General features: G+C 36.7%; 1 non-coding gene across 1 annotated transcript; it reads right to left on the bottom strand.

Moving 5' to 3' along the window:
• Positions 1–894: 894 nt before the first annotated feature.
• On the bottom strand, positions 895–997 carry LOC149849191 (small nucleolar RNA R71). Its single transcript, XR_016426547.1, has one exon. It is a non-coding gene; the product is annotated as a small nucleolar RNA R71 (small nucleolar RNA).
• Positions 998–25,782: the final 24,785 nt, after the last annotated feature.

Raw genomic sequence — 25,782 nt, 5'->3', positions numbered from 1 at the left:
TTCTTAGAGTTTGATTTATTAATTTGTTTTAGTTAGTTAATTAGTCGTTTTATTTTTAGTTAGTAGGGTTAGTAAGTGAATATAGGATTAACATAGTTAGTAAATATAGGATTCACATTCTGTTCTTTCTAGGATTCACTTAAAATTCATTCTGCAAGGAGCGAGTAGACATGTGGGTTTTAGAAAAACTTAGTTGTGATTTCCTGTATTTATCTTTTCAGCACTTTAGAATAGTTTAATTTGTTATTTCATTTACTTAGTTAAATCATTCTGACATAGTTAGTTTAGCATAGTGTTTAGTAGTTGTTTATTTTGTGTATTTCCATTTTAGTTTTTGTGTTAGTTTATATTTTTTTTAGTTAGTTAGGTCATTGGCTTACATCTGGTCTTAGTACCAGTGTATGCAGGGTCGACGAGGTCTAGGAACCCCATTACACCCATTTCTTGACAACCCAGAGAGAATTTTACATTCTCATCGAAGTTTGGCAACAATGGCTGACATGGATCCTCCACCTCCACCCCCAGTTCTTTCACGCCCTCTGCGGGAATACTTCATTCCCACAGACTATGTTCAGGCATCCTGCATTCGGAGACCCGATGTAGGAGTGCCACATTATGAGATTAAGGCCAGCATTATTCAAATGCTTCCATCCTTTTATGGCCTTAGTCATGAGGATCCCTACAGACATTTAGATGAATTCCTCGAAATCTGTTCTACTGTTAAGATACAGAATTTCGATGATGATGCGTTGAGGTTGACTCTATTCCCCTTTTCATTGAAGGACAAAGCCAAGTATTGGCTAAAGTCCTTAGATTCTGTAGAAATAGAGTCCTGGGATCAGTTGCAACAGGAGTTTCTTCGGAAATACTTTCCCATTGGTCGCACAAACCAATATCGTAGAGCCATCACTAGCTTTTCAGAGCTAGATGGTGAGCGCTTTCATGAGACCTGGGAGAGAATGAAGGATCTCCTCAGGAAATGTCCCCATCATCAGGTGCCGAAATGGCAACTGGTGCAGAGCTTCTATGATGGATTGTCTGACAAGAATCGTCAGATGATCGACTCTTCATGTGGAGGGACATTCATGCTGAAGAGCGAGGACGAAGCATGGAGACTATTTGATACATTGGCCGAGAATTCTCTCCACCATGCTTCGAGCTCTCATTCTGATAGAGCCACACCCAGCATTCAGAAGAAAGCTGGTGTTCTTGAAGTTGGTCCATCTACTGCACTACAGTGCAAGGTAGACATGATTGCTCAGAAGTTGGACCAGCTTCTTTCAGGACCATCCACTACACAGCAAATGTGTACTCTTTGTGCTAGTCCGACACACGAGATCACTGAGTGCCCTTCGGCAGCTCAGTACCCTGAATTTGTTCAAGAACAAGTTCAGGCAGCTCAGGGTTACGTCAGACCGTCGAATAACCCATTTTCATCGACATACAATCCGGGTTGGCGTAACCATCCCAATTTTTCATGGAAGAATCCACAGTCTTCCATGCAGATGCCTACATCCTCTCAGTCAGTTCGGCAACCATCTTTTACTCAGTCATTTCAAAGACCGAACTATTCACAGTCTTCTTCCTCTTCAGTTCCTTCCCCGATTCAGCAGGAGTCTACCCCGCAGACATCTTTTGAGGAGAGACTTCTCCAGGCATTCCAAGAGGTGAAAACCTCTAATCAGAACACCTTCGAGAAGTGTAGCCAGATTTTGAGCTCGCATACGCAGTCCATTGCAAAGTTAGAGTCGCAAATGGGACAGTTAGCTGAGGCTATTAGTAGGAGACCCGAGGGTACATTGCCGAGTCAGGCTGTCATGAACCCGAAGGGTAAGGACCAGATGACTGGAGGCCTATTTCATACCGAGACACAGCAGCAGGCTAAATCAGTTATGGCCTTGAGGAGTGGACGTGAGTATCACGTCGAGAGCAAAGAGCGAGAGAGTAGAGAGAGGATACAGGAGCCAGAGACCATTGTTTCACCCACGTCGGCTCAATCATCATCCCCATCCCCATCATCACCTTCACCATCTTCATCATTTTCATCCTCAGAGAAGAAGAAGAAGGATAGGAGTGAGCCTTCTCACAAAGAGGAGGAACCAGCAGAGTATATTCCCCCACCACCCTATCCCAAAGCATTAGAGTCTCCTGGATATAGAGGGAAGCAAGGTGCGAAGATCCAGGACATGCTTGACATCTTCAAGCATGTGCAGATCAACCTACCTTTGCTCGATGCTATTCAGCAGGTGCCGGCATATGCCAAATTCCTGAAGGAACTATGTACGTAGAAGCGTAAATATAGAGAGCGAGTTCCTAACAGGGTCCATCTGACTAAGCAGGTGAGTTCAGTACTTCAGCATCAGACACCACCAAAGCTCAAGGACCCTGGAGCCCCTATCATTGCTTGTACTATAGGGAACATCCGGATAGAACGAGCATTGCTCGATCTTGGAGCAAGCGTGAACATTCTGCCCGGATATTTCTTTGATTCTTTCGGGCTAGGAGAGATGAGATCGACTCCAATTACACTGCAGCTGGCAGATCGTTCCGTCAAGGTACCGAGAGGTGTCTTGGAGGACGTGCTAGTTAAGGTGGATGACTTTTATTTTCCAGTCGATTTCATTATTCTTGATATGGAAGGAGTGGATAGCCAGCACCAGACTCCGATTATTTTAGGCAGACCATTCTTGGCGACTGCCAATGCGTGCATCAACTGTAGGACCGGAGCCATGGATCTCTCATTCGGCAATCGAAAGGTAAAGCTGAATATTTTCAATGCCGCAATGGGACCAGCAGGAGACATGGATTGCTTTCATGTAGACATTGCACAGGAGTTAGTGGAGGAGCAGCCCGAGTTGTACATTACTGAGGATTCTTTAGATTTGTATCATATAGAGAAGAATAGCTGTGTAGATAGTGTAGACGTGTCTAGAGTGTCGTCAAAGAGACCACCTTGGAGAGCGGTCAGGGAGCCTCTTCCACCACTTGCTGAGACCCCCGCCAAGTCTTCGATCGAGTCACCTCCGAAACTTGAGCTGAAACCCTTACCGGATTCACTCAAGTATGCATACCTCGGAGATGATGAGACTCTGCCTGTGATCATCTCATCCTTGCTCACTGAGGAGCAGGAACAGAGATTGCTGACTATTCTTCGAGAGCACAAGGCCGCGATTGGATGGGGAGTTGCTGATCTAAAGGGGATTGATCCTTCATTCTGCATGCATAGGATCCATTGTGATGAGGAAGTCAAGCCATTTAGGGATATGCAGAGAAGGCTAAATCCCAACATGAAGGAAGTGGTGAAGAAAGAGGTGGTGAAGTGGTTGGATGCCGGAATCATTTACCCTATTTCTGATAGTCAGTGGGTCAGTCTGATTCAAGTTGTGCCGAAGAAGTCAGGACTCATTGTGGTTGAGAATGAGAAAGGTGAGAGAATTCCGATGAGGACCACTACAGGATGGCGAGTCTGCATCGATTATAGGAAGCTGAATGTGGCAACTAAGAAAGATCATTTCCCATTGCCATTCATTGATCAGATCTTAGAGAGACTCGCAGGACAGAGCTACTACTGCTTTCTAGATGGATATTCAGGATACAATCAGGTAGCTGTCCATCCTGACGACCAGGAGAAGACCACATTTACATGTCCTTATGGCACCTTCGCGTTTAGACGTATGCCGTTCGGGCTCTGTAATGCCCCGGCTACTTTTCAGAGGTGCATGCTGGCTATCTTCTCGGACATGATTGATGATGTGATGGAAGTTTTTATGGACGACTTTTCAGTGTATGGCTCTTCTTTTGAAGATTGCCTCCAAAAACTTGCTCGAGTACTGAGTAGGTGTGCGGAGACCAATCTCGTCCTGAGCTGGGAAAAGAGCCATTTTATGGCCCAGGAAGGGATTGTGCTAGGACACATTGTGTCCAAGCGTGGTATTGAGGTTGACAGAGCGAAGGTGGAATCCATTTCCCGTTTGACTTCACCCACCTCTGTGAGGCAGATTCGATCATTTTTAGGGCATGCGGGATTTTATAGGCGGTTCATAAAAGATTTCAGCAAAATCTCTCGACCGCTTTGCACGTTTTTGGAGAAAGACCAGCCCTTTGTTTTCGGTGAGGATTGTATGAAGGCCTTTGAGATTCTCAAAGAGGCCTTGATTACTGCACCTATTTTGAGACCTCCAGATTGGACTCTCCCATTTGAGATTATGTGCGATGCATCGGATTACGCTATGGTGGCTATTTTAGGATAACGCATCGATAGGAAACCCTATGTGATCTACTATGCAAGTAGAACTCTGTCTGATGCCCAGATGAATTATACTACGACAGAGAAGGAACTACTTGCGGTAGTTTTCGCATTGGATAAATTTAGGTCCTATTTACTCGGTTCGAAGGTGGTTGTCTATTTTGACCATTCTGCATTAAAATATTTGTTGAATAAGAAAGACACCAAACCGAGATTGATTCGTTGGGTCCTACTACTACAGGAGTTTGATCTCGAGATTCGAGATAAGAAGGGAAGCGAGAATGTAGTAGCAGACCATCTTTCTAGACTGATCGTGGAGACCACGCAGGATAAGAGACCAATCAGTGATTCTTTCCCCGACGAGCAGATCATGTCAGTCAGTACATCGCAGTTACCCTGGTTTGCAGATATTGTGAACTATCTGGTTTCGAGGCAGATACCTGAGCATTGGAACAAGAATGAGCGTGAGAGATTCCTATCTCAGGTGAGGCACTATTATTGGGATGAACCGGAGTTGTTCAAATACTGTGCAGACCAGATCATTAGGAGATGTGTTCCGGAGGAAGAGTACCAGTCCATTCTGAATTTTTCCCATTCGTTAGCATGTGGAGGGCATTTTAGTAGTAGAGAGACGGCTGCAAAGGTTTTGCAGTCAGGATTTTATTGGCCTACACTCCACAGGGATGCTCATGAGTTCTGTAGGCGATGCCTGCGATGTCAGCAGATTGGGAACATGTCCAAGAGGGACATGATGCCCTTGCTTCCGATTTTGATAGTCGAGATTTTTGATGTTTGGGGCATTGATTTCATGGGACCATTTCCGCCTTCATTCGGAAATTTATACATTCTGGTGGCGGTTGATTATGTGTCCAAGTGGGTCGAGGCTGTGGCAACCAAGACCAATGATCATAGAGTAGTGCTTAAGTTCATTAAGCACAACATTTTCAGTCATTTTGGGGTGCCACGTGCGATGATTAGCGATGGTGGCAAGCATTTTAGGAATATACAGATAGCTTCTCTGTTGAGAAGATATTCTGTCAATCATAGATTCACCACTCCATATCATTCGCAGACTAGTGGACAAGTTGAAGTGTCCAATAGGGAGATTAAGCGAATTTTAGAAAAGACAGTTCGTCCGGACCGCAAGGATTGGTCCCAGCGCTTAGATGATGCACTTTGGGCATATAGAACTGCATTTAAGACTCCCATTGGCATGTCCCCGTATCGCCTTGTATTCGGGAAAGCATGCCATCTTCCTGTCGAGCTAGAGCATAGAGCGTACTGGGCTATCAAGAAATTGAATTTTGACCTCACCCAGGCTGGCAAAGAGAGAGCACTGCAGCTCTCAGAATTAGAAGAACTCAGGAATGATGCATATGAGAATGCCAAATTATACAAAGCTCGCACAAAAGCATTTCATGATAAGCATATTGTCAGAAAAGTGTTTGAGCCAGATCAGAAAGTGTGGCTATACAATTCTCGTTTACATTTATTTCCAGGGAAGTTAAGATCGAGATGGACAGGTCCGTACATTGTGAAAGAAGTATTTCCCCATGGAGCAGTGTCACTATTCGATCCTATGACCCAAGGTACATTCAAGGTAAATGGGCAAAGACTGAAGCCATTCATTTCAGATGCCTTGCAAGATGGTGAGTGTGAGATAGTGCATCTCACGAAGGCATGAGGGTTCAACCAGAGGGATGTATCATATGTACATTATTTCTTTTTCATTTCAAAGTTTTTATTTATTTAGTATTTCATTTCACATGTGCTAATTTGTGTTTTGATGTATGCAGGATGAACTTAACAATTAGTGTATCAATTACCAGGTACAGAGAAGAGCTTTCAAAGAATTCAATGATCAGATGAAAATCAACTTCAGAAGCTCAAAGCAAATCAGGTTGTATCTATCCTTTCTCCCATATTTTTGTTAGTGTCTTTTAGTGTGCATTTGCATTACATGTTTATTCATTTTGTATGCCACTAGGGACAGTGTCATTCAAGCATGGGGGGGTGGTTTAGATGCATGCACACAAAAATACACAAAAAACTTTTATGACTGGTAATCAAAGTAGGCATTTGAGAACAAAGTGTAGCATATATGATTGTTTTTGGCATAATCTAACAGTTTATAAATTTTTAAGCCCCATAAAAAAATTTTATTTTCTGAACTGAGTCAAATAGAGTAGTTATTCATGAGAAAATTCAAAGAAAAGATAGTATTTGACTGTTCGAAAATTTTGAATCACTTTAGTATAAGTATGCACAGTATGTTTTCTGAAAGAAATAAGCAATGGAAAGATGTGTTTGAAAAATGAGTTTAAAAGAATAGAGCTACGTTTAGTTGTTGATGTCTTCGTGAATCCTAGTAGTAGAACTCAGACACGAGATGAAGTGTTTGAGTATCTTAACGAAAAGGATAACGAAGGAGATCATCTTCTTGTCTAAATCGATATCTGTGGCCTTTGTAGTTCGAGTAAGTAGAATCTGAAGGGTGTTTTACACCTGGTGCCCCAAAGCCAACTGGTTTGGGAGTCACTGGTTTGAAAGCTTGTTACATGGACTGCATAGAAAGCCTAAGAGATAGAGACATTGCATATGACGAGAGGAAGACTATACGTAAACTATTAGAATAGAAGGTTTACTGACTCGAGCAATTAAGTCTGAGGGATACTCTGTATCTAGTGCCCTAAGGTCGGACGACTTGGGAGTCACTGACCCAAAGCTCGCTACACGGGTCACGAAAACTGACTATTCGAAATAGTGCTCATATGAGAAGAATGAGCAAGAGATCAAAAGTTGAAAAAAGAGTGAAAATGAAAGAAAAGGATGTGCTGAATGGGAAATTTTTCATTGCTTAGGCATAAATGTGTATTACTGTGCAGAAAATATACAAGTGAGAATAAATGAGTAAAACATGAGAATACTTGACCTTCAGAGAAAAATCATGAACTAGCTACAATATTAGAAAAGTGAAGGAAAATAATTTTTACTGTGGTGGAATGAGATTTTTAAACTTGTTTTGAGAATGTCAATTACATGAAATATGTATTACAACTGTATTCTTAAAAGCCTAATATTTTTGAAAGATCATCCTCGCATTTCATTGATGTTTGTGGGTAGCATCGCTGCAAACCCTCCCGAGACCTTACTCGTCCACTAGTGTAAGCTAGGGGTTTAAAGGGCTTGTTGCATACGCTAAATGCAACCGTGATTCCTACGAAAGTGAGTTAATATTATGCATTCATCCTTAGCATTTCTTGTCTTCAGTGCATATCATGATTAGGGTTTGTTAAGGGACTAACAAACATTCAAGCATGGGGGTATTTGATGATGCATGAAATGCACATCATGTAAACAAGTTTTCATGCATTTTGTATCAAGTTTAAGGTTTTAAACCCATGTTTAGATGTGTTTTGATAGTAAGGGGCTATGGTTCGAATTTCAGAAAAACCGGAGTTAAAATGAGAGAGTTATGGCTATTTTAGTGTTTGGGCACGGATTTCGAGGTGGATCGGATCCATATCCGACCCAATTAGGTTAATTGGACCTTGGATCAACTCTTTAAAAGTCCAAAACCCAACCCACACGCCTATCCAGATCCATTTCAAAAAGTTTTTTTGAAAACCCTCCAAAAAGAGGCGCCTAGAAAATATTTTTTTTATAACATTGTTTTTGCAAATTCCAAAAAGTATAAATATACTTTTTAGAGAAGCCCTAGGCGTCTTTGGCTGTGTTTGGACGCCCCCTACAGTGACTCTACAGCAGCAGCTCCTTCCTCTCCATCTCCCCCACGTGTTGGCCATTGAAGATCGACCTATGCTTGATTTTCAAGCATATTTTCGAGCTTCCTTTTGTTTCTTTTCATTTCTTTCTTGTTCCTTGCTGTCTTTTCACCATTTTTCTGTACTTTTGCAGGTGTAGCAGAGGTGGAGACCATTAACCTTGGCGGGAGTGCGCAACACACCACCAAGGTGAGCCGGCCCTACCTCCATCCGGCTTTCTACACCCTCCGATCGAGAATCGGCCCACACTCCATCGTCGGTGGATCTCCAACGTGTAGCAGCTGCAATAGGTGCCGTTTTTGGTGAAGTACAGCATCCTCGAACTGTATAGGACGTCCATCTTCAGCCACGGTCCGCTCTTCTTCATCCCCCCGGTCGTCGGATCTTCCAAAAGGTAGGTCTTCTTCTTTCTTCTCTTCTAGATAAAGCCGATTTGTGTGCGGATTTTGTTTTGTTATTTTCTGTGTGTTTCTTAGTTTTCTTTTTGTTTCAACCTTAGAGTAATATTCGTGCATAGACCAGCACGTTAGATTAGGTTTACTTGGTTGTTTGATTCATTGAAATCGAATTTCTTGATTTTTTTCATTCTTTTCATCAAAAAATCGGCTAGATCTTCATCTAGTCGATTCGTTAAATTTCTCATAGGCGTTCTTGGGGCTGTTTGACAGAAAATCCAAAAAAAAAATGTTCATTTTGATTTATCTTATTCCGTTTTTGTGGGTGAGTTGTATTTGGGTTTAATTAAAAAGCAAAATCCAAAAATCGGCTAGACTTATTCTAGCCGATTCTTGATTTTCACAAAAAAATATCTTTTTGTATTGGTATTTTTGTTTCGTCCAGCATGTGTATTGTGTTGTTTTGCTGAACATCTCATTAGAAAATTTCATTTTAGTTCGTTTTATTCGTGGGATTGTGCTTGTGTATTGTGTTGATTTTATTTTTGAAAAAGAAAAAAAAAAAAAAAAGAAATCGGCTAGGATTATTCTAGCCGAGCTTTGTGTTTTTGTTAAATGTATGTGTTGATGTGGGTAAATGGTGTGGTTGCTGTATTTTTTTTATGTTAACAGTAGCATAAATTTGTGTTAGTCTTTTCATTGTTTTAGGATTTGTCTTAATACTTGTTTTAATCATTTTTTCGTTTTTATGTTTTGAGTTTATTGTTGAAAATTATAAAAATCAAGGTTTCTTTTGTTTTTCATGTTTTTAATTCCAGTATAGTGCTGCTTTTGTTAGCTTTTGTGTAATTAGGAGTCATTTTAGTATTTTCTAACTTAGTTTTATCAAAATAGTAGTTACTTAGTTTTATTGCTTTTCGTAGTTTATAATTTTATTTTTTTTATTTTCGTATAGTTCTTCTTCTTCCCCAAGGTGGGGTGGCAGCCATTAGAGCTCTCCTTGAGCTCTTGGTCGAATTTTTTAGTAAGTTTTAATGGAGTTAGGTAGGTGTAATTAGGTTGTCTAGGTTCAATGTATTAGGGCTTAGTGTCTTAGCCGTTTTTAGGGGTTATTTAAGTTAAGTTTTGGGAATTAGGTTAGCATTAACTCCTAGGAAATCGTTTTTTCATTTAGTTCCTTTTATTCCCTAGGTAAATTTAATTCTTTTATTTAGAAAGTAGGATTTTTAGAAGTTGGCGATTTTTGAGAAGGGAGATAATTAAAGTAATTGAAACTTGGAAATCTTTTGGAAATAGGAGGTTCATCAAAAATCGTGTGAGGCATTTAATGGAGATTTGAATTTAGCATGTGCATTAAAGAAGGAGTTACTCTTCCATTTTGGAAAGTGTTTTGAATTTACATAAAAATCCTAATTTAGGCTCCACGATTTTCATAAAGAATTAAAGGCATTCAATTCCATCTTGAAAAGCAAAAAATCGTGGATTTCTATATTAGACCTTTCCATTTTCCAAAAGGAGCTTTAAAAGCAATTAAGGAGTGTAACCCCCTCTCTAAATGGGGCGATTTTTGAGAATCCAAAGCATTTCAAAGTTTGGAATTTGGTAATTATTATATTCCTTTTCCAACCCTCTCCATTAAAATCGTTAACCTTGAATTAATTTTAGGAATTAATAGGTTACTACTTTAGTCTAGACCTAACCTAGTCAAACCGAACCTAGGTCGAGTCAAACCCTAGTCTACATCCCATTCGAGTCTAGTCAAACTCTAAGTTGGGTCCAACTTAGTTGAGCCTAAGTTAACTCGAACCTAGTTGACTAAGTCAAACCTAAACCGAGTTCAACCTAGTCCTAATAAGCCTAAGTCCTAGACCTAGACCTAGCCCTAGTCAAGACTAAGTCAAACCCTAACCTAGCCAAGTCTAGTCAAAACCCAACCCACTCCTAGGTCGAGTCAACCTTAGTCCACCTATTGAACCCTAGCCTAAGTCAACCCGAAAATAGTTGACTAAGTCAATCCTAAATCAAGTCAAACCCGAGACCAAACCTAGCCGAGCCCAAACCTAAACCGAGTTGAGTCAAACCTAACTCGAGCCTACCCAAGTTAACCCCCCTTAGCTAAGCCTAAACCGAGTCCATTGGAGTCAACCGACCCTAGTCTTAGTCGAACACGTATCCCATTAGCCCATTTTAGTCCACTAAGTTTTTTATTTACTTATAGCGATTTTAGATTAGCTAATGTAGTTATCTCTTTAATTGTTTAGCCAAAATTTCTAATTGTCAATTTGATTGGTGTTTGTTAGTTTACCGTTTGTTGATTAGTTAGTTAGTATAGTTAGTTGATAGAGCATATATCATTTAGTCATATATTTAACTATATTATTTAGTGTATTGATTGTAATTGTATTAGTATTTCATTTAGTGCATAGTCATAACATGCATATCATATTCCGTGTAGAGTTCATTTAGCTTCATTATAGTTATCATCTGCATATAATCAGTTATATAGGATTAATTAAGTTTGCATTTCATGTAGATTACATTCTTAGAGAGTAAAATAGTTCAAATAGTGAATAGTGCACTCAAATCAAAACCAGATTTTTGCCCTGTCGCACCAGCCTTATTTTCTGTACAAAAACTCTGTGTTTTACAAAAAATTTTATTCTATTCACTTGCTAGACGTGTTGTTTGACTGCAGACCAAATTTCAGCTCATTCGGAGTTGATTTGGTCTGATTTTTAAGCGTTTTGTGAAAACCGCTTTTTCTAGATTTTAAATTACAGGACTGGCGATATCCTGATTTTTCCCAGATTTGAAACGCTTATATCTGGAGTTCCAAATACTGTTTTTAAATTATGTAAAAACTGTCGTTTTGTTCAATCTGTCAGTTGCAGAACAGAACAAATTTCGGGAAAATCGGACCTCGTTTGCCCTATCAAACAGTGGTTTTCCGATAACCTGTCAGAATTCTATTTTACACTAGTTAGGGGTATTTTCGTAATTATCTTAGTTTCGGCCTTTTAGATTTGTTTTTAGTAGTTTCTGCATTTTAGGAGTTGCATCATCATCATACAGCATTAGTAGAGTTAAATTGGTTAATTTTAGCATTAATTTAGTATTTTATTTAATTTTTGCTTGATAAATAGTATTTGTTTTACAATTTTCGTAAAATTAGAAAGTCTTAGTTATTGTTTTCATTATTAGAATAGAAAACTAACTTTGTATTTTTCTGCATTTTTAGGTTGAAAAACATATTTAGTGTCCAGGGGTATTGTCCAAGTGAGAAGATTCTTTAAGTGGCGAAAAGACGGAAATACCCTTGGCGTGGAGCAGAAGACTGATTGCTTGTTTACTTTTCTTTTAGTGTTTAATTGCAGTTGTATTAACTTTGTAATTGTAGGTTGACATTTGGCATTAATAAATTGAATTTTATAGAAATATTGTGTTTAATTCCTGTTCCCTGTGGATTCGACCCGTACTTACCACTTGGTGGAAAGTCGGTTTTTAAAATTTTTGGTTGACGATTTTCCAAAGCTTTATTGAAAATAATTGTTTTAAAAAGAGCATCTCAAAATATCAACCATTGTCAAAAGAGTCACCTTATTCTTCTTCTTCAAAAAAAATGTCTTATTTACCATCCAACTTACTATTTTCTATCTTCTTGGTCAGGTTAAGGGTTAAACCTGACCCTCATTTTGTTGAGGTATTTCATTTCCCGGTCAGGTTGAGGGTTAAACCTGAGTCTCATTTTGATGAGGTATTTCATTTTCCGGTCAGGTTAAGGGTTAAACCTGAGCCTCATTTCAATGAGGTATTTCATTCCTAGTCAGGTTAAGGGTCAAACCTGAGCTTCATTTCTACACGAAGTATTTCCCGTCCCATCCAGGTTAAAAGCAAAACCTGAATCTCACTTCTCTGAAGTAAAATCTTTCTTCTTCATTCTCTATGTCATATCTATCATTTCCCATCAGGGCTAATTTCTTCATACCCAGTCATCCTTCTAACTGGGGCATTTTTATACCCCAAATTTGGTGTGTGTTTTTTTGCCACTAAACTCGACCTTAAACCGACTTAGTAGCAAAAGGGGGCATCTATAAACACCCCAAATTTTCCTCATCCATTCTCAAACAACCCTCCTCGTGCAGTGCCAACCCTGTTAGGTCAGTGTAGGAGTCAAACCCCGAGTCAGTTTCAGAAAATCGCCACTTTACCCATTTTTACTAGGAAAATTACTATTTTACCCTTAGGTCATCCTGGACCAGAGTCAGTCGGAGTCAACCAAGCTCATTGGTCTGTTCAGAACAGTTAAAATATCAATCATTTCAAGCTCATCTGAGCTCACAGTGAGAAGGTCATTTTCATTTCTAACTATTCCTGCCAAAATGGGATCATTTCTTCAGAAATGAGCTCATTTCTCACTCAAATCCAAGCCAATTGTCTCAGAGTTAGTCATTCACAGTTAGTCATATTCCTCAGAGTCTAACTTGAGCTCACCAGGAGTTCAAGTGCTCCAGTTTCAGTTCAAAACCATTTCAAGTGTCTAGGAGCCCATTTTAGTCCATTTCAGCTCTTTCAGCTGAAATTAAGCTGAGTCTGGTTGAATGAGCTAGTGTTCGAGCTTCAACTTTAGCTCATGTCAGTATTACTGATCTTTGTTTTAGCTCAAGCCCAACTCTGGTTCGTAATTCACTCCACTCTAGTGATCATTCCGTACCATTTCTCTAAAAATGGCAGCTTTTCTTGAAAATTTAGTCGAAAAGGTCAGTTGAGTTAGTGCATCGTCAGTCCAATTGAGTTCTGAAACTCTAAAAACCAGCTCAATCCAGTTTATTTCAGTTCAATTTAGCTAAAACCCTAATTTCTAGTGTCACTCTAACCCAGTAGAGTCCAAAAACCATTTCTTAAACCATTTTGCAAATTTTATCAATTTTAACACTTTTTGAACTGGTACAACTGCCAATCGGAGTCTAATCATCCAAAATTCTTAATTTAGGGGCTGCATTTCATGTCATTTCATATCATTTCTCAGCATTTCATAACATTTCATCACAATTCATTTCATTTTTGAAGTCCAGAACTCCAGTTTTATAAATTTCAATCCAGATCGAGTTTTAAAAGCTTTCAGAAATCAATTTTAAACCTCGGGTTTCCAAATCTGACATTTTTAGCCCTAGGATTCTAAATTGGGAAATATTTTCTTGAGAAAAACAATCTAGATTTATTTGAAACTCAAATTTTCAAATTCTACACTGGATTTGCTTCGCAATAGGGTATTGAACTTCAAAATTCGAGCTCGTTTCAAAAACTGCCAAAAATAGCTCGTTTCGTTTGGAATTTTTCTAAAAAGACCATTCTATCCCTATGATTATCAAAATGAATTTCAAATTTGGAAAGAGAGCCCGCTCTGAGATGGCTCCTTTATTTCTATTAAAAAAAAGTTTTATCTTTTCCTTTTCTTTCATTTTATTTTTTTTAATTTGTTTGTTATTATTTTATTTTCTTTGAGAGGAGGTGGGACCCACAAGGTGGTCGCCCAAACCTCCAGCCCCCTCTCCCTTCCTTTCTTTCCTTTTTCTTTTTCCCTTTCTTCTTTCTTTCTTTCCTTTTCTTTTTCTTCTTTCTTTCCTTTCTTATCTTCCCTTTCTTTCCTTCTTCCCTTTCTTCCTTCCTTCCTTTCACTCTTGCCCAGCCATTCACGTAAAGGGCTTCCCCTTTTCATTGGCTCATTAAACCCTAAGTAAGGTGCAATTAAAACCTAAGTGGAAAACCAAAAAAAAAAGAGGAAAGAAAAGGGCTATACGGCTGCCCCCTTTGGATCTCTCTCTCTCTCTCTCTCTCTCTCTCTCTCTCTCTCTCTCTCTCTCTCTCTCTCTCTCTCTCTCTCTCTCCCTCTTGGCTCTCCATTGCAGCCATCCTTGGGATCACCATCTTCAACTTCCAGCTGGTTCAGCCTCCTCCATCCCGTTGCAGCTGCTACCTCAACCTAGCAGCCACCATAAGAGGGGTTTCAGCCAACGCCACCACCGTAGCTCCAGCAAATCAACAAAGGGGCAGATCCTATCCAGTTGCAGCCACCTGCTGCATCCTATCAACCAGCGCCACAGCAGCACCTCCAGTTGGTATTGCCATTGCAGCCCCAGCAACCTCCTTCAGCCGTGGTGACAGCTCTTTCCTCGGCTGCAGCCCTCCTTCAGTCGATTCCAACATAAACATAAGGTAATAGATCCATTTTTTGTTCTATATTTTATATCGTTTTTGTCATTATGTTTTGGGTAAATATGATCATCATCCATTGAAGTGATGAATTCAATATGAAGTTCATTCAAAGTTTGGATTTCAAAGGACATGCTTCTGAATTTAGATCATAAAGACTAGGGGATATCCTTATTTCATACATATAAGCTATTTGAATGAGGTGATCAATCCGATTAGATGGATTGAATCTCTCTTTGCCATAGCCAACATCAAATGACGTCATACCCCCTGGATTTTATTTTCATTTTATTGTTTATTCTCAGGTAGATTATATATTTTTAGGCATTATATTTATTTTATTTTATTGCTTTATGCGTATTCCCTAAGAGTCTATAGGTTTGATTCTAGGCGTGGAGTCCAACTACCATTTAATGCTTATGTTCTTGTCAATAAATTTTGAACAATTTGTTACGGTTACATCGTCTTGTATGTAGCTTTATGTCGAAGATTTGATTCATTTTGGGTTTCGGAATCCTCTCAAACCAATTAAATCTCAAACTGGGATTTTGCATTTCTGGAACTTCCAGTTTTTGCTTTAGCAGACTTTAACCTTAGAAATCACCCCTGTGAGAGATTCGAATCGTCTTCCAAAAATCACAGTGGATTCATAATTGAATCTACTAATGATCTGAAAATTTTGAGGTTTTTCCAAGTAGTGTTGATCTCTGTCAAAAATCGATTTTCCCAGCCCTTTGGGAAAATCTCGATTTTCCTTCGTCAGGGTATAGACAAACCCTAATGCACCGAGTCTACTCAATCCATAGCCCGTCTGAAAAAACTTTCAACATAAAAGTTGTTTCTAACCAATTTTATATCATTTCCCATAATTTGAGAATTTTTGGGATTATTTCAGTATTTTTCCTGAATTTATCTTTTCTGTCTGACAGATTTCAATATCCAGAAATTTTAGAGATTTGGGTCTCTGATAACAGTGTGCCCTTTTCCAAACCGTAACCCGAATCCCAATTATAAAAAAAATTAAAATTTTTCTCTGTTTGTCAGGGACATTTTCTCACAATTTCAGCCTTTTTACCATCTGTTTACTATGTTTCCCACATTTTCTCCCAAAACCTGTCTGTTTTCCCTAAATCCTACAGTCGCCGGATTCCGATCCGACTTGCTGGAGCTGTACAGCTCCGACCATAGGTCAAAACTAAAAAGTGTAAAAGGTAAAATGCCTTGCCTTACTTTCCTATATCACCCCATAAAGTTTGGGAAATTTTTATGGAAGTTTGATATCCGAAATCCCCTTTAGAATCAGCATTTAGGCAAATTTTTTATTTTCTTAATATTTTAACTATTTTCTATATTAAAAAAATACAAAAAATAGATTTTCGAGCTTCATTCTGTTTTTAGGGTTATTTTAGGTGTCCATGCAAAATTTGGCATAATTCCAAGTTCATTTGCTCCATGTGTTAGTTTATCTTTAAATTTAGAAGCAAAAATCATGCGAAAATCAAGTTAAAATTGATATTTTATGATATTTTTGCCATTTTAGGGTTTTTATCATGTACATGAGCATGTAGAATCATATTAGGGTTAATTTCAATGTCATTTGAATTTCACATTTTCTATTTTTGCAAAATTTATTTCAAAAAACCCTAGTTTCAAGGCCATAGTCTTGTTATCAGGGGTATTTTTGTCATTTTGACATAAATTTCGAAATTTCAATCTTTAATTCTTCAAATTTTCATGCATATCATCATATTTCATCATATTGTATTTGATTTATTTCATTTGATTTTCAAAATTCCAAAATTTAGAAAAATTCTTTCAGAAAACCTTAATTTCAAGGTCATCAGGGGCATTTTGGTTATTTTGACCCCAATTTCGAATTTTCCAGTTTATTTTCAAAATTTATTCATTATTTCTTATGTTTATATCAAAGGGGGTATGAATTTGGGTTTATATCTGAATAATATCTGATAATTTTCAATATTTTTGGATAAATTCAGAAAAACCTACGTTTTTGTGCTAACATGTTTTCTAGTTTTGCAAGAACATTCAAGAAGAAGCTTAGTTATTTTATTTCTTTATTTTATTCAATTCAATGTAAAAAGCAATGTAATATTTGGAATAAGAGTTATGTTTCTGCTTAGAATAGGGCTGCATTGCATATAGTTTAATTTCTGTAAATTTCAATATTTGATGTATGATTCATACACATTTATTTCAAATTCACTATGGTTGACATGAATGACATGTGCACAAGCTCTTATGGAGTTTATGAACTCCGTGGGATTCATATTTATGGTCATAGTCAGAATACAAGGAAAACCAAGATTTATGATCTTCGTATTAGCCACATTCAGCCTACACTCTTAGGCTAACTTCAAAAATGCACTGCATTTCTTATAGTTTTAAAAGGATTTCCCAATTCCTAAATGAAATTCCCTTTTCAAATTCATATTCATTTATTCATGTCATTCAAATTGCATTATTTTCAAATTTATTTTCCAATTTCAATTTAAAAAAAAATCAATTTTCTCAAGGATTTACAAAGTCTTTCTCAGGATTGGATTTTTCCAGAATTCTGAATTTTCAAATGAGATTTCAAAGTATTTCTCAAGTTCAAATGAAGATTTTCCAATGTTTTAAAATTCTCAAATTTCAAAAATCCCAAGTTTTCAGAAATCGATTTTCTCAGAGTTCTCATTTTCTTGAGAATCCATTTTCCATTTCAAAAGTCATTTTCCAATGAACTTCCTGACTTTCTCAAGATTCTCAAATCCATTTTCTCAGAAAAGCAATTCCAAATCTCAAAAAGTCTATTTCAATTTTTCAAAGCAAACATCATATTTCTCAAACTTGCATATTTTCAGAATTTCATAGCACAAGCTTGATTCTTTGTGCATTCTACGAAAAATAGAGCATAATTTAGATATTTGAGTCAAGTTAAAGCACACAATTGATCCTTGGTTCAATTACCCCTGGTAAAGGCGCTAGGAACGGTTGAACCTTGTACCGACAAGCGGATCCCATTCCACGGAATTTTCCTGCAAATTTTCAAAACGGAGGCGAGTTAATTTTCAAAAACCATTTTCAAAACATTGGTCGAGTTTGACTCGCGAAATTCGTTTCTCTCTCGCAAGAGAGGGGGAAAAATTTTGCGATGATAACAGTGTGCTAGCCCGACACACAATGACATGGATTGTCCAATCATGCCTTAGTATCCTGAATTTGTTCAGGAACAAGTTTAATTGGTGCATGGTTTTGTTAGGCCTGCAAACAACCCATTTGTGCAGATTGATAACCCAAGATGGCGAAACCATCCAAACTTTTCATGGAAGAATCCACAAATCTCATCCACCTTTCCTCCCCATACTCAGAGTAGACAGGGTAACTTCTAGTCAAGTTACTCAAGACCAATTTTTTTCCAATCTCCACCCCAATATAGCCAGCCTTCTCCCAAAGAATCTACTTCCAGTCAATCATTTTAGAAGAAACTTTTGGAAGTCTTTTCTGACATAAAGGCTAACATCAGTTCCCATACGCAGTCAATAGCCAAGCTAGAGACTCAAATGAGACAGTTGGTCAAGAAATTAAGCAAACGTAGTGAGGAAAATTTACCTAGTCAGCCCATCGTCAATCTAAAGAATAAGCAACCCATGCACCATAGTTTGCATTTGACAAAGGATCATCAAGAGCAAGCTAAGGTTGTGATGACCCTTTAGAGTGGGAAGGAGTTTCACCCACCTAGGATGACGACTGAAGAAACTAATGAACCACCTAAAAAGCAGTCGAGTCCTCCTACCAGGCCCAAGGAAAGTGGCCTAGGCACATTGCCTAAACCATCACCTTCCTACATCCTTAGAGCCTCTTTCCCTCAGGCCTTAAAGAAGTCCAATTCTTTTCCCAAGCAGAGAGTAAAGATGAATGAGATGCTTGAACTATTCAAGTAAGTCAATATAAACCTCCCATTGCTTGATATGATTCAGCAAGTCTCTACGTATGCAAAGTTTTTTAAAGAACTTTGTACTTAAAAGAAAAAGTCAAGGTCCAATGCTCCCAAGCGAGTATATCTGACAGAACAAATGAGTTTAGTGCTTTTGCACCAGACTCCACCTAAACTCAAGGACACTGGGGCGCCCATCATTTTATGTGTCATAGGAAACATTAGTATTGAGCGTGCAATGCTCGATCTTGGGGAAAGTGTCAATATCTTGCTAAGTTTCTTCTATGATACATTTGGGCTTAAGGATATCAAGCATATACCTGTGACTCTATAATTCGCAGATAGATCTGCCAGGTCCCGTGAAGGATTCTTGAAGATGTCTTGGTCAAGATCGAGGACTTATTTCCCCCATTGATTTTATCATTTTGGACATGGAAGGCATAGATAACATCCGGCAAATACCCATAATTTTGGGTCGACCCTTCATGGCAACAACTAATGCGTGCATTAACTGTCGTACTGGAGCCATGGATGTATCCTTTGGCAACAAGAAGATGCAATTAAACATCTTCAATGTTGCCATGGGACCTGCAGGCAGTGATGCTTACTTTCAGGTTGATATGGTCAAAGATTTGGTTGAAGCAGAGCCTATATAGATGTCAGTAGACAATCCTCATGATGACGAAGATGTTACTTGTTCAGAAGATGAGTGAGATAATGATACTGTGATGGTGGTCTCACCAGGCGAGAGGAGAGCAGCCTAGACCTTTGAGCCCCTCTCTGGATTGGCAGACTTATCTGTTGTGATCATTGCAAATTTTTTCCTCTCATTCTCTTTTCCTCTTTTCCTTCTCTTTCCCTCTCTAGCCTCTTTCTCTTTTGAAGGGGATAAAAGATAAAAAAGAAGAGAGAAGAGAAAAGAAAGAGAGAAAATAAGAACTCTTTTGCAAGGTCTCACTTGACCTTTATTTGAAAATATTTTAAAATTACTCGCCTCCCATTTTGAAAAATTATGGGAAATTTGGAGAGACGAGATTCGCTTGTCGGTACAAGGTTCAACCGTTCTTGGCGCCTTTACCAAGGATAATTGAACCAAGGATCGAACTTATGCTTTTTGCTTTCCCTAAATAATGTCTAAGGAATTATTCTAAGTCTAATAATGCACAAAGAATCATTCTTGTGCAATGCAGATGTATGCTTTTAAGAAGAAGAATTTTAGAACTTTTGGGATTATCCAAGTGATTTTGAAATAAGTTTGAAAAATATTTTGAAGAAATGGTTTTTAAAAATTGATTTGGGAAAGTTAGATTTTGAATCTAACTTAGAACTTGAAATAGATCTAGAAGAAGAGACCTGAAGTTCTAAGTCTTGGAATAATCAGATATTTAAAAATAGATCTTGAATTGAAGAATGAAGAGAAAAAGGAGAATTGAAGAATGAATAGAATTTGAAGTAAAAATGAAATTTCAAAGTCAAAATGAACTTTGAATTTGAATTAATTTTAAAAAAAATGATTTTGAAAAGGAATTTTGATCTTGAGCTTAAATTCAGAACCTGAACAGGAATTGAATTAGAAATTGAATTTAGACTTTGGAAATAGATTTGAAAAGTAAATTTGAAAATAGAATTGGAATTTAAATTTAGAATTGAAAATCAAGATGAGATTTGCAAATGGAACAGGATATCAAGATGGAGCTTGAAATTGGAATTGGATTTGAGAAATCCAGATGGAATTTAAAAATAGAATTGAATCTGGAATTGGATTTGAGAAATCCAGATTGAATTTGAAAGATGGAATTTGAAAATGGATTTTGGATTCGAGAATCCAGATGAAAATAAAAAATGGAATTCAGTCTGGAATTGGAATCAAGTTGGAAAATGAAATTGGATTTTGGAAATCCTGAATTGATCTTGAAATCTGCCTTGAATTTAGAGAAAACCGATTTTTGAGATTCAGAATCAATCTTAAAAACTTTGATTTTGGATAAATGAATTGGATTGAGAATCAAGACTCAATCTTAGATAGAACTTGAAGATTTTGGAATTTGAAATAGAGAATAAACTTGATTTTAAACTTGAATTTTGAAATCAGGAGATTAATCTGGGATTTCAAAGTTGAATTGAACTTTGAAATTTGATTTGGAATATTGAATTGATTTTGGAATTGAATCTTGAACTGGGAAATGAATTTGGAATTTCAAAGTTGAATTGAACTTTGAAATTTGGTTTGAATTGATTTCGAATTTGAACTTGGAAATGAATTTAGAATTTTAAAGTTAATTTGAACTCTGAAATTTGATCTCGTTTGGAAATTGAATTTTAAATTTTAGAGATGAACTCGAAATTTCAAAGTTGAATTGAACTTTGAACTTTGAATTTTGAAGTTTGAATTTTGAAATAAGATAGAATTGAGAATAGGAAGATGAATTTGAATTTATAAATAAGACTTGAAGATTGATTTGAGAAATGAGGAAAACATTTAGAAATTTATCTTAAAATCAGTTGGATTTTTTAAGATAATTTGAAATAACTTGAAAAATGATGTAATTCTATCCTAAATGATGAATGAATTAAAATAATTTGAAAAATTAGATTTGAAAAAACATATTTCATTCTTTAGGAGAATTGAAATAAGATTAAAAATATAATACATTCATGACTATGGTCATAAACATATTATAAAATAATATGTATTTAAATTCAGATGAAGAATAAAATACATTTTGGTGCCTTTATAGGGTTTGAAATGAAATTAACTTTCAATATATTCTGACTATGGCCATGAATATATATTTTAAGTTAATTTACAAGTCAAACTCTGATAAAGGAAGAAAAATTTAGAAAATATGATGATTTTTGAAAGAGACCCAAGTGTGGATCCAATGTTATCTCATAAAAGATTAAAATCCTAAGTATTGTTTACATTTTGACTATGGCTATAAATGCAAATCGTCGACTTAGGATTAATTACCTTTTATTAGAATGGTGCATGTATCATTCATGTTTCCATTCGTGAAATTTCGAAAAAAAGGCAAAAATGATATGAAAAGGGCATTTTGTGATATTTACATGCTCATACATTCTATTCTAATACTGAAAATGTAAAAAATTCTTAGTAACATTCTATCTATTACAAATTCTGAATTAAATTTAAATCAAAATTTCTAAACTAAGAAGGAAAATTGTATTTTTCACATATTTTCTGCAAAACATTGAGTTAGTATAGAGCAAGATTATAAAATATGGAGAGTGAAGCAAAATCTAAATGCTATGTTTATATTAAATGGGAAACACATATAGAAATGCATTCAACTAAATGAAAATGTGATGCCTGCCTCAACTAATGAAATATACATATGATATTCTAAGTTAAAAGAGATACATAAATGTCCATGTGAGAGAGAGGGATGTGTTGAAATGTATATTAACAGGGTATGCTCAGGCTGCTGCAAATGGCACTGTAGTAGCAGGATGGTAAGTGATAGGGGAAGGTAAGGTCGAGTGGGAGGTAAGTGAAGGGACATGCTATATGTAAGTGGGGATGACTCTGCGTATGCAGAAGTAGGCATGAAGAGATGTTGTGAAGAAAGGCAATGGATGCAACAAATGGATATTGAAGGTGCAGTAGATGGACATTGGCAAATGATAAATGTTAATGCTGTGGAAAACAGTAGATAAAGTGTGAGCTAAGCAGTGCTGGACAGGTGCTGCTGTGAGAATCACAGCAGGCGGTGTGAATACTATATAGGTGATACACTGGTGCAACAAGTGAAGGTGCTAATTGTGGCTGGGGCTGTGAGAATATAGTGGAAGCAATGGGCGCCACAGGTAGACTGGCTGCCAGGGAGGGTGTATGGCAATTCACAAGTGATAGTATGTTGTAAGTTGCAAAATGGATGTAGTGAGAAAGAAGTGTACATGAAATTAAGTGGAGGTGGGATGCTTGTGAAGGAATGAAGTTGTTGGGTACAGTAGCAGTGAAGGGTTGGATGTGCAATGAAGGTATAGAAGTGTGAATGATGCTGAGATGGTTGTGGGGGTTGTGAAGGTGCTGACTTGGTCCACATACCATGTAGAGGTGCAGGACGAGCTAAGGTCCCATCAACAGTGAAAATCCAAGACTTTCATCCAGGTCAACTATCTAGGACAGTGAATGAAGATGACAGTTGATTAGGTAAAGAAAGCATCCGGACGCTGATATCTGTCTACATTCCAGCTACAGCTAGCTAGCTGCAATTGGGGCCTTTTCTGATGGGGTATTAAGTCTAAACAGGGTATCTCATACCCAGATAGCACATGTATCACCCCGGTCACTATACCATTTCCAACTTCCCAGTGAACCAAATGACTACTACCAGTACCCGATAAAATCGGAGTAGCATTTATTGTAGCTACACTAAGAATCCTAAAGGTGCCTTTGTGATCATTGCAAAATTTTTCCTCTTATTATTTCTCTTCCTTCTCTTTTCCTTTCTAGCCTCTTTCTCCCTTTTGAAGGGGAAATCAAAGACAAGAAAAGAAGAGAGAAATTGAAAAGAAAAGAAAGAAGAGAGGAACTCTTTTGCAAAGGTCTCACTTGACCTTAATTTTGAAAATGTTTTGAAATTACTTGCCTCTGTTTTGAAAATTTTGCGAGAAAATAGAGAGACAGAATTCGCTTGTCTGTACGAAGTTCGACTGTTCCTGGCGCCTTTACCAGAGGTAATCGAACCAAGGATCGAATTTATACTTTTTGCTTTGCCTAAATATTGTCTAAGAATTTATTCTAAGTTTAAAATGCACAAAGAATCATGCTTGTGTAATGCAAATGCAAAGATGTATGCTTTTGAGAAAAATAGTTTAGAATTTTTGGGATTTTTCAAGCGATTCTGAAATAAATTTGATAATGTAGTGAAGAAATTATTCAAAGAGTATAAAATTGGTTTGAAAAAGTTAGATTTTTGAATCTAACTCAGAATTTGAAATAGATTTGGAAGAAGAGACTTTGAAATTCTAAGTCTTAGGATAATCAAAGTAAATTTTGAACGAAGAGAAAAGGAGAATTGGAATTTGAATTTAGAAGTAAGAATGAAATTTCAAATTCAAGATGAACTTTGAATTTGGATCAATTTTCAAGAATCGATTTTGAAAAGGGACCTTTGGTCTTGAGTTCTGGATTCAGAACCTGAAATAGTAATTGAATTGGAAATGGAATCCAGATAAAATTTGAAAATGAGTCTGGATTTGAGAAATCCGGATGAAATTTGAAAATGGAATTGGTTTTGAAATCTGGAATTCAAGATAGAATTTGGATTTGAAATTTGGAATCCTAAATGGAGTTGAATTTGAAATATGGGGTCCTAGATGGAATTGGATCTGAAGTCTAGAATCCAGGATGAAATTGAATCCGAAATCTGGAACCCTAAATGGAATTGGATCCGAAGTCTGGAATCCAAGACGGAATTGAATTCGAAATCTAGAATCCTGAATGGAATTGGATCCAAAGTCTGGAATCCAAGAGGGATTTGAATCCAAAATCTGGAATCCTAAATGGGATTGGATTTGAAAATTTGAATCCAAGGTGGAATTGGTTTTTGAAAATCCAAATGGGACTTTGAGGATGGATCTGGATTTTAGAAATCCAGATTTGAATTTAAAAGTGGGCTTTTAATTTAAGGAAAATCAAATTTTTGAGATTTTTGAATCAATCTCAAAACTTTGATTTGAGAATCAAGATTCAAAGTTGAAATTGGATAGAATTTTTGGAGTTTTTGGAAATAAAGAATAAATTTGATTTTAAACTTGAGTTTTGAAATCAGGAGATGAATCAAGAATTTCAAAGTTAAATTGAACTTTGAAATTTGATCTGAGGTGTTAATTTGAATTTTGAAATTAAATCCTGGAAATGAAAATGAATTTGAATTTTTAAAGTTGAATTGAACTTTGAAATTGGATTTGAATTGGAAATTGAATTCGGAATATGGAAGTGAATTCGAATTTTCAAAGTCAAATTGGACCTTGAAATTGAATTTTTGAATTTTGAAATGAGATAGAAGGATGAGTTGAAATAGAAATTGAAGATTGGTTTGAGAAATGAAGAAGATATTTGAAAATATATCTCAAAAATCACTTGGATTTTGAAAAGGAATTTTTGAAAATATGATATAATTCTATCCTAAATGATGAATGAATTAAAAAGAATTTGAAATTAGGTTTTGAAAAGCATATTTCATTCTTTAAATGAATTGAAATAAGATTGAAGATATAATATATTTTTTACTATGGTCATAAAATGTATTATATAATAATCATATTTAAATTCAAATGAAGAATAAAACACATTTTGGTGCCTGCATAGAGTTTAAAATGAAATTAACTCTCAATATATCCTGACTATGGCCATTGATATATATCTTGAATAAATTTTAAATTAAACTCTGATAAAGGAAAAAAATATTTTTAAAATATGATGGTTTTTTAAAAGGATCTAATGTTATCCCGTAAAAGACGAAAATCATAAGTTTTGTTCACACCCTGACTATGGCCATTGATGCAAATCGTCAACTTAGGATTTAATCACCTTTTATTAGAATGGTGCATGTGTCATTTGTATTCCCATTTGTAAAATTTTGCAATAGAAGAGGAAAATAATATGAAAACAAGCAATTTCTAAGATATATGCATGCTCATACATTCTAATCTAGTGCTTGAAATGTAAAATTCTCATTATAGTCTAGCTATTACAATTCAAAATTAAAACTGAGATTACAACTTCTAAGCAAAGAAGAGAAGTCGCCCTTTTCATACATTCCCTGCAAAAGGTAGGGCTAGCATCCAAGCAAATACAGCATATAGAAGGAGAGCTGAAAGTACAACATGAAAACCAAAGATATATTAAGATATCTATCCTAATAGGGAAATGCATACCTCCCATGCCATTTTTGAGCTAAATGGAAAAATGCATATGGCATATCTAATATAAGATCAAAAGAAAGAAGAATCCATATGATGTGGTGAAATGGAATGGAGATGATGTATGGGATGCAGTAGACTTACTGAAATTGTACTAAATGTGTATAACCATGCCTACTACAATATGATGTACTAGATGCTGAGTGATATTGGGTGTGTAAAGGGTGAAGGTGACACGCAAGTGAGGTGATACTTAGGTGCATGATGTATGTGATAGCAATACATGGTGCTATATGCTTAGTGTAGTATAGGGAAATG

The sequence above is a fragment of the Nuphar pumila genome, chromosome 1, assembly GCF_984573655.1.
Source record: "Nuphar pumila chromosome 1, dmNupPumi1.hap1.1, whole genome shotgun sequence".
Lineage (NCBI taxonomy): Eukaryota > Viridiplantae > Streptophyta > Magnoliopsida > Nymphaeales > Nymphaeaceae > Nuphar > Nuphar pumila.
Note: the sequence above shows the minus strand (reverse complement) of the source record. Positions and strands in the feature narration are given on the sequence as shown.